Below are 11162 nucleotides of genomic sequence, written 5' to 3' on the forward strand. Positions count from 1 at the left end.
TGCTACTTGAGTACAGCTGATGGTGCTACTTGAGTACAGCTGATGATGCTACTTGAGTACAGATGATGGGAAAAGTTAACTATTGGAAAGTTGATCCCTCCTGTCATTTAGTTTTGTAGAGAGGTTTATGTCACTCTGAATCTGTATGCGTGCATCTATTTCATGAAACAGATGAAGAGGTTTCACTGGTCTTGTTCAGGTAGGAAAATCACTGGAGGGGAAATTGCTCTTTCTTTGTTTTTGAACGATTTCACATCATGGACACACCTAAAGCTTAGGAAATGTTGCATTCAAAGCACGAGTACTTGATAATTTTTGAAGCCATTCAGCATTGCTCATTCTTCTTACAGTTTTGCTTTTTTCATCGAGAATGTAGGATCTCGGCCCTTGTCTATCATAAAAAACAACCCCATCGCAATATCGAATCGCTACTTCCAAAACAAATAGCTCAGATTGTTGGATAGGGTAAAAGTCTATGTTTATCAGGTTTCTAGGAGCGTCTGTAAACTTGCCCTGCTTTGTCAATATAGACAGATCAGTCTCAACCTTCCTGTACATACTCTCTATCAAGGATGCCTGACTCACGTGAAGCTTGAAACCAACAATGTCTGCAACCTTTGTTTGATAACCTCTTTCTGTGACAACTTTCTTTTCGTTAACACCCAAGTAGTATGACCCGCCTTGAACCAGCTTTGACATAGAAGTTATATTGTCTTTCAGCTTAAGAGTGTGCCAGATATGCTCAGTCAGTTTTTCCACATCAGCTCGTTTCCGCTGAATCTCTTCAGTGTTGTCTTTAAATGCTTTCAACTGTATATGTCGATTCTCATGAAACGTTTTCACATTATCTGGCAGGTTCCTAAGAGAAGCTTGGTACTTCGTATTTGTTTCTGTTTTGTTTAATACTTCAAAAAGGTTCAGGGATGTTACAATCAGGTTCTCATTATCATTGTTTGCCTTAGTGTTGAAATCAACTGTTGCTACACCAGCTGTTTTGTTAACGTCAACTACAAGAAAGTCACGCGCGTCTGTGAATTTCGGTTTCTCGCTGAGGAAATAACGTTCATATGAGTCAGTATACAGTTCCCCACCTTCAAGTAAGTTTGTGAATGTCTTTACTACAAACTCATCAAAGTATTCGAGACACTTATCTTCTGATGATATCCCCCTCAAGTGTACCAGCAACACTCCTCCGCCACTGTTACGTAAAGCTGACACTGCTTTTGCTACTTTCCCCAGAACTGACGACTTTTCTTTGCTTTTCTTTCCCCTTACGATGCTGTATTCTGCATGTAGTTGTATCTTAGCGTGTTGACGACCTGTCTTGTGTTCGTTTTCGTACCTGTGTCCTATTGACGCGCAGACTTGGCATCCAACTGCAACATAAAATTGTCATGATTAAACTTCGAACATCTGTATATCACTGAATACCAAACATATTCATGATATACTATTTCGAACTGGAACAGGTACGAGGAACTGGTTTATGAAATAATTCAGTCCAATTCATCCAGCAATACAATACACAATTTAGTAGAATATGTCAACATGAAAACATGCTGCAAATATTGCATTTGAAAATGACCGTGTGCACATGGTAGTATTGGAAAGTCCCCATTGGATTTCATTTCCCACCAATGCGACCATTTCCCACCAATGTGAAGGGAATATATTAGTCCTTCAACAGTTCATAAAACAGTGATAATACAACAGACACAAATGTACAGCAAATTTAATTAGCAGTTTAAAACAATAGATTATTGTATAACAATGCTGACTATGGAAACTTATCCAACACCTAGTTGGATAAGGATACGTTGTCATAACCCATTGCTAGCGGCAAGGGGCAAAAATACTCGCTGGGGTGGTCAGGTTTTCCGCATTGCGTATCATCAGACAGCGGGTATGTGAATTTTATACCTATGATTTCAATCATTGGTTTGTCTAATCCAGACTTGACGGTTTTCACACACACTATATTTGTGGTAATCACTTCATATTTTACTTGATCATATTTTCTAAATACAATAATCAGAATATATGTCTCACAAGATAATCAAAGTATTGTAGAACCAACGCCTGGCGTATTCTTACCTTAAAGTAAATAAAGCGACAAGACCCTTTACATATCCAATAGAAAGCATTCAATAATGCATTCATACATATCACCTACATCCAAATTTGTAAGTGCTAATACCTGTCAACTCTTCTTCTTCACTCTCAAAGGTGTACATGCCATCTGTGAAAAAATAAGAGATGCATTTGAAACATCGTCATGAAGCATACACCCTTTAGTTATATTTCATAAGTAGATGCCCCCAAAAGATGCTTTGGTCAAATAAACTTGAGCCATGCATAATACTTCTCAACTCACAACCACGTATACTTGTAACTGTGGACGTTCCTGTTTTCTTTGTTCTTGAAACGTCACATGCTACCGGTAGGCAATATAGAGACATGGTGGCAGTCAACTCACGACAGATACTACCGGTAGGCCATATGGACGTATGGTAGCAGTCAACTCACGACAGGTGCTACCGGTAGGCCATATGGACACATGGTGGCAGTCAACTCACGACAGGTACTATCGGTAGGCCATATGGACACATGGTAGCAGTCAACTCACGACAGGTACTACCGGTAGGCCATATGGACATATGGTGGCAGTCAACTGACGACAGGTACTTTCGTTAGCCATATGGACACATGGTGGCAGCTGACTCACAACAGGTACTACCGGTAGGCCAAATGGACACATGCTGGCAGTCAACTCACGACAAGTACTACCGGAAGGCCATAAGGACACATGACAGCAGTCAACTCACGACAGGTACTATCGGTAGGCCATATGGACACATGGTGGCAGTCAACTCACGACAAGTGCTACCGGAAGGCCATATGGACACATGGTAGCAGTCAACTCACGACAAGTACTACCGGAAGGCCATAAGGACACATGGCAGCAGTTAACTCACATCAGGTGCTACCGGTGGGCTATATGTACACATGCTGGCATATGTTAGATGGCTAAGAATAACCTTCAGTTTATTCATGCATGTTACTCAAGTAGGAATACAAAAAAGCATTTCAGTTCATTTGTTTGTTTGTCACTTTAACTACCAAATAATCAGTTTGTATATTAAAAAAAGCTCACCTTGACCAGCACCGTTCATTCTTCTGCATTATGTTGTTTTACCTCACCACACCCTGAAATGTAATTCATATTAGAGAAATGAATTTGGCGTCAACAAGATTTTAAACCAGAGTTATATCTACATATTTTTGTACATCGATTATTTTCATATTATGGGTGCTGTACCGACTGACGTGATTTCACTCCTGTCGGGGTATGGACCAGAAATATATATGTGCTTGTCAGGCAACGGTGACTTGGTTGAGTACATGCCATCGTACCCGGCGGCATCTCCCGTTGCTCATTATATCAATCACTGGTTTATACGATCAAAACATGGTTATTTACAGACTACAGTGATTTAATCCCAGATATATGTGAGTAGTAATGGTAACAATTCGGAGGACCTTGCCCAATGAAATGTTTTGACGTTGGATGCACGTGAGTGAAACATCATGCTTAGCACGTTGCGATGCATGCAGGTCTTTGAATGAGATGACAACATTAAGCCTACACTGGGGCATTCAAAACGTTCCCATTTCCAATAACTTTACACGACTCCACGGTCCATGACGCCATGCCAAGATTGACTACAGATGAACGTCACATGGCACTAGGCATGTTGCGATCTGATACCACTCATCGCAAGGCGGCACAACGGTTTAGTTGCCATCGTAACGCGATATCAGCATTAGCCCGTTGATATGCACATCGGGATGACGTGATAAGACAGGTCACTTATATGTAGACTGAGAGTTACCATCCCTGCTCAAGACCAATGGATCCGACTAACCTATTCTGCGCAATCGGCTTCAAACTGCCACAATAGCCGGGAGCATTCCCAGCTATAGGCGGATACATCCCCAGACTGTCATTAACCACTTAAGAAATTACGGTTGAGGTCCACGCATGCCTGCAATACCCTCTATTTTTGACTCAACGTCATCGCCAGGGTCGTCACCAATGGTGCCGACGGCATCTCAGGCATCGTCTATACTGGAATAGACGTGTGATGTTCACTGACAAGTGTCGTTTCAACCTGTCGTCATCAGAAAGCTGTCAACGTGTCCATCGACGTCAAAATTACCTCTACACAGATGCTTGTGTTGTGGAGAGGAATCGCTATGGCGGAGGCTCTGTCATGGTCAGGGGACATCACAGCACGTAACAGAACACATGTGATTTTCGTCGATGGTAATTTGAACGCCATTAGATACCGAGATGAAATCTTAAGAACTGTTGTTCTTCCTTTCATACAACGTCATGGACCCGGCATCATCCAACAGCAGGACAAAACAAGTTCACACACAGCACATATTGTTCAGCAGTGCCTCCGACAAAAAGGTTGATCTTCTTCCCTGGTCAGCGGACATTCACCGGACCTTTCACCGATTGAACAAGTCTCTGACGAAATAGATCGTCGACTTCGACGTCAACCAAACCCTCTGCAACACTTTTGGTTGGTTGGTTGTTGAACGCCGCATGGCGAGCATTATGCAAATGACGATGACGTCATTTCTTCTTTCATTTTTCACCAGACTGAAGCATTCTAAACCAGTGGGATACAGGTACTTCGGCATCGTTTGCAGAAGTGTGAAGAACTTGGAGAGGATTATGGTGAAAAATAATTCCATCAATGCCGTCCATAAAGCTTTAATCAATCTCTCGTAGGATAGGTGATGCAAATGATGTTGTGCCTTTGTTGTCATAAGCGTATCAACTGGCCAACTGATGTTTTAACTTTATAGTGAAAATGAGTTAAGTCCGTGAATCAATGTAGTAACAGCGCATTCTATGAAAACTATGTATATTTAGTAGTTCATAAATCATACCCAGGAATGTACAGCATGAACAAAGAAGGACGCCTCACTGTCAGTGATGACGCCTTATATCAGCATGTTTTCCCACAGGATTTATTGAAACTGATAATATGGCGCGAGATCTCCTCGTTTCTGAATCGTGTGATATATACATCCCCCAATACAAATAATGCGAACTCATGTCAAACCCATTTACGCTTACTGAGACTATTTCAAGAAATCGAGTTCACTTTGAAAGAACAAGACTTAACATTCGTCATAACGACTGAGTCTCTGTCTGTCTAAATGAAGTCTTGTCCCGATCTTGACGCCACAATGTTAACTTCGTTCTCAGGAACGTACATTGTACATGCATGTAACAACCCTCGCCTAATACATAGCATAGTGAAGGTGTGGAAAGGACCCCATTTTGCCCAGTGGAAATTTCAAACGAAAACTAAGTTTTAAAATTCTTGATTAAGTTTTGACAGTTGATATCATGAGATACCTTTTTATGGCTCAAAAGAGTGAGAAAGGCCAATTTTCGACCTTCGAGAGAAAATATAACTTTGTGCAACTACGTGACTGAAGCTGAATATTTACCATATGTTCGTATTGTGGTTATCTATGTTGTTACTGACATCATGAGGTACCTTATACGACAACTTCGGTAATGAAAAAAGTTCACTGAAATCCTCAAATGACAGTCTTTCATAACACATTTTAGCATTACCTCTAATAATTGAGCATAGCCACACCCGTTACAGTTGCACTAGTCATTGCCCGACATGGGTACCATGTGTGAAGCCCATTTCTGGTGTCCCCCGGAGTGATATTGCTGGAATATTGCTAAAAGCGGCGTAAAACCATACTCACGAATTCAGTTATAATTCTTTATTCATGTACATGTGTAGGCCAGCGGCCCATTGTACAATATTCGGTCCATCATTAACATTTATAGGGTTAGTGTTTGGAGTCTAACATTCATAGCATGGTATATAAAGTTGCAACATTTCTAATTACAGTTTCATTGTTTACCGCCATAAGCATATTGAATTTAGCAAGAGTAGGATGTACAAAATACTTCTGTGGTAAATACTGAAGACGAAGTTCATCATAAGCGTTACAAATTAATAAAAAATGATATTCATTCTTGACATATCTTTGGTTGCAACTATTGCACAATCTCTGCTCTCGTGGAGTATTAACGTATCTACCAGTCTCAATATGGAGAGTGTGGGAGCTACAGCGAAACTGGGCTAGTGCAACACGAAATTTGTTGATAGTGATAGCAGACAAATACAACTCTAGACTGAATGAATTTTTGAAAAGTGTATAATGGAACATTTTAGAACTATTTGCTAAAGACCAATGCCAGTCCTGTTCGTAAGCAAATTTTAACCGATCTTCACATTCGGAAATAAATGATTCGGGGCAAATAACATATGGGTTCTCCCATATATATCCAAATCCAAGGCTGTATAAAAGAGTTTTGACTTTTGTAGCCCAATTAGTTTTACCATGTGTGGCTAGCTGAAATAACATATCATAACTTTTCTTAGGATATCGTGAATTTGGTAGGGACATAAGTTTACACCAATATTTTATACAGCGTTTATACGCAGATATGTACAGTGGGTATCTTCCACACTCTCCTCGCACAACATGATTGGTAGTAGACGTTTTAACATCTAGCAGACGTTTACAAGCAAGCATGGATACTTTCTATTTCTTAGCAGTTTTCAGAACTCCACATTTCAGCCCCATATAACATAATTGGAGCAATTTTAGTATCGAATATTTAAAAAAATACTTTCAGTGGAATAGGTTTAAGTGATGAAAGGGATTTTAGAACCGAGAACAATACCCGTTTAGCCTGTAATGAAGCATTGTAAGTATGTTTCGACATGATAAATTCTTTGAAAATAAAACTCCCAAATATTTGTACGATGATACACATTCCAACTGACAACCACTGAAATACCATTTCTCAGATCTAGAAAGTACACCACCATTCTTAAAAACTACTATTTTCGACTTATCAAGATTTACCTTAAGGAAATAATTATGGCAATAGTGTTCGAGTACATCGATGCGTTTTGGAGGCCATATACAGTATCTGATATAAGAATTACATCATCAGCAAAGAGTAGCAGCAATAGTTGAATTATGTCTGGATGGAGCTGGATTCCGGGTTCACAGTTAGCCTTAATTTCAACAGCTAGATCATTGATAAACAATGAAAACAAAAACGGGCTCAGTACACAGCCTTGACGGACACCCAAGTCACAATCGAATACATCTGAGAAGTTATTGTTAAACTTTACACAGGAACGTACAGTCGTATATATGGATTGTATACATTTAAACATTTTAGGTGACACACCACTGTTATTCAAAACTATCCATAGTTTTGATCTGTTTATAGAGTCGAACGCTTTGGAGAAGTCTACAAATAAAGCATATAGTTTACCTCGCTTCTTCCCCAGATAACGCTGTATAACTGACTGTAAAATAAACATATTATGAATTGAGGAATAGCCACAACGAAATCCTGCTTGCGACTCCATAACTTTATGATAGGCATCACACCAAGCCTGCAACCTTCTATTTAGAACAGAAATATATAACTTGCTAAAAATACTTAATACTGTAATCCCTCGGTAGTTATCGGGTGTATTAGTATCCCCTTTCTTGTGTAATGGTACAATTTAGCCAGTCAACCAGGAAATCGGAAAATAAGTGGAATCAAACATAACGTTAAACAGACAGGTAATATAGGGAACTAACACATCGCATGCGTATTTGAACATTTCAGCAATAAGTTTATCACTGCCGGCAGCTTTGCCTGTTTTCAATTTGTTAATTGCCTCAAATACCTCCTGCTGTTCAATTGGCGAGTCTAAGATAGATTGAGTTAAGTCATCAAAATTGTTATCTGGCACAGTGTTATCTTCATCACCCATTTCTGAATCGAACAACCCCTTAAAATGTGAAAACCATTGCTCAATATTTATATTTGGCTTAGGACGGACAGTGGTAGCAGACAGACGTTTCAAATTTGCCCAAAATATTTTACTGTTATCCAAGTTAGTCAAAATGGTACTCTGTACATTGTCTTGATATAACTTCTTTTTTTCACGGATAACATGTGTATAAGTATTTCTTGCCTTAATATAGTTACAAAGTGATGACGAATCTTTTCGTGATCGGAAAACCTTAAGAAGCCTATATCTTTCAAAGCGGTGGTATTCACACTCCTTATCGAACCATGGCTGTTTACTTCTAGAAATATAAGAAGGGCGTTTCACACATTTCGCAGCGGTACATAAAACATCTGAAAATACCTCAACTGCTTTATCAATTTTACCTGAAGCGATAAAATCTGAACACTTGTCAAGCATTGAAACAGAATTTGTAGACAGTAAACTGTCTCTAAAAGTTTGAGTTTTGTTCTCGTTCCACACAAAGCGGTAGCTGTCCCCGGGTCTCGTGCAACACGCTCAGGTCTCTCGATCCAGCATTGGCACGTGCGTGAAATGAACATGTAACTGGCATATGGGTCGACTCTGTTCTATTTGCAATGTCAAACTGTTTGCACAACATAAACAATGAAGGGGATGCAACAATATAGTCGATTACGCTTGTGCCATTGTGGCTGATGAAGGTATAGTCACCGTTTGCCGCGTCTGATCCACATCGGCCATTGAAAATGCACAAATTCAAAGCACTACATACGTTTAGTAAAATCTTACCAAGGCGATTAACAGTAGTATCACAAGAGAAACGTTTGGTGATCACGTTGCCATAAATATCAGAAGGTTCCTGGATGCCAAGCAAGATCACTCTCTGCGGCATCGGGCTCATTACCGGTTCGGGAATTAAAGTCACCTCCAAGCATGATAAACATATCACCGTATTTTTGTATAACATCTAACAAGGATTCAAATAATAAACTTATTCCACATTTTGTTGGTTTACCCCTGTACCAAGTTGACCCATCAGGATTGACATAAACACAGGCTACCAATACATCTTTTTCTAGCTTAAATACCGATTTATCCAAAATAACATATATCACATTCTGTCCAATAATGTGCTCTTTGACATAATTGACTAGAGACTTTCTAATAAGTACTACAATCCCCCCCGATAATCTCCCAAAAGATGACAATCTCTCTGCAGACAAAACATATGGCTGGTAATCACCAAGCTGTTGATCAAAATCACAGTCCTTGGCCCATGTTTCTGTGAGTCCAGTAAAGTCAAACTGTGTGATATATGAAACAAATTCATCGTCTAGAAGTTTATTAGTAATACCGGAAATGTTCCAGAACAAGAAATCTGAAATTGATTTAGTAACACAGCGATAATTCGGGCCTCGGCCACACCTCTATTTATCATTAGTATCTGTGTCCTGCCTATCTGAATGGTGTTGGTAATCCTTAACTACAAGGGCACCATTCTTGTAGTAGCCTTGCTGGTTATTACGTCTCAAATCCTGGAGTACTTTCCTCTGGTGTGTGGTGAGATCACTGCCTCTACCATATCCACTCTCCTTCAGTTTATCGCGCAGGCCTATTGCTCCCACTTTGCAGTCCATAGAATTGAATCGAACTATAATAGGTCTCGGGCGATTAGACTTTGCATAGCCAATCCTATTGGCGTTCACAATGTCGGTTGCTGAAAATGGAGTACCATCATTATGGGTGTTCAGTGTACTCACTAATTCACTCACTAGTCATTGCTTGGATTAGCAGTTTGTTGTCCCGAATGAAACGATTCGACAAGTGGGCTTGCTGCATGTGCAATGTATATATATCACATGCACCTAGTATGTGCATTGTCGGGTCGCTCTTTCTCCAAGGAATATCATTTAAGCAGTGATTTCAAGAGTCAAGATGGGGGTCGGACTATATCAAGGTCCGTCAAAATCCGGTAATATATGGTACAGTTTGTGATGTTATAAGTCGTAAGCATATGTAGTGGTATTGTCGTCAACCTCATCTTGCATCGTTTGTTGCCTCGACACCAATGTCTTTTGGCAATGTAAATGAGACTCATTCGGTGACTTCTACAGGATTTTAATACTTCCTTAGTTTGATTTCTTAATCTGATACAAGCACCATTTAGGTGAGCATAGGTCTTTTGTATAGTATGTCAAGTAATCACCAATACTATCACCACACCAACTGAAATCATCTTTCAGAGAAGGTGGTCAGGGAAGCTTAGCATGTTGAACATATTGGTTACACTTACCCTAATCGTACAAGGAAAAGTAATCCATTTTCTTCAGTATAGCACTGTACAACGCCACAACCTCGACGCCAGCACACAGACCACGACCGCACTACACCTTCTTATTCCACATCTGAGTCACAGCAGGTGTACAGATTCAATTTCAATACAGCGTTGTGTAAGATCTGCACTGAATGCTGTCAGCCAAACGAGAAACCCCTGTCTGCATTGTGAAGTGTCTATATTCTGAATTGGTTGAACTGTAATGGTATGATATATTGCTCCTATACGGTTATATGTGAGCTCGTGGTTTACCCTTAGCAAAATTACGTCACAGTTCTTTCAAGAATATCTCCCTTCACGTAGGGACTATCTCTTGAAATCTACAAGCTCAAGATTACTTGTTAATGATAGTAACAAAACTGTAGGTGAGGTGAGGTGAGGTGAGGTGAGGTGAGGTGAGGTGAGGTGAAATTGGGTTTAACGTCGCGTCTAAGATTATTGCATGCGACGTGTATGCACGTGTGTGTGTGTGGCTGCTTGTACTAGTCCGGACTGATGCCGATTTATAGTGCTAGCCCACTGAGATACCATAACAGTTTAACATGAATACCCCACTCAGACACAGTATACTGACTCCGAGCCGACCAGTCCTTGTTTTAGCCCCTTAATGCCGAGCGCCAGACAGGGTAACAACAAGTACCATCTTTTAACGTCTATTGGTATGAAGAGGCCGGGGATCGAACCCCGGACCTTCCGCTCTCCGGGCGGAAGCTCTACCATTAGACCACGGAGGCGGTGTAACAAAACTGTACGTTTTCTCACTATAAACTAATTGCGGCGAGTATTGGCCACTCACTAAAATGGAAAGAAACCCCCTCCTGTTTTGTTCAGTTTGTGTACATGGACTCAAGATCTCATACAATGATAATACTGGTTGATTGAAACTGTACACGCTGGTGTAGCAAAGTCGAACGTGTTTAATAAAAAGT

The 11162-nt window shown here is 40.2% G+C and overlaps 1 pseudogene; it reads right to left on the bottom strand.

The window, feature by feature from the left end:
- Nucleotides 1-255: 255 nt before the first annotated feature.
- On the bottom strand, nucleotides 256-10306 carry LOC139473288 (uncharacterized; annotated as a pseudogene).
- Nucleotides 10307-11162: the final 856 nt, after the last annotated feature.

This window comes from Haliotis cracherodii, unplaced genomic scaffold, assembly GCF_022045235.1.
Source record: "Haliotis cracherodii isolate W230 unplaced genomic scaffold, xgHalCrac1.p SCAF_27, whole genome shotgun sequence".
In the NCBI taxonomy this organism is placed as follows: Eukaryota; Metazoa; Mollusca; class Gastropoda; order Lepetellida; family Haliotidae; genus Haliotis; species Haliotis cracherodii.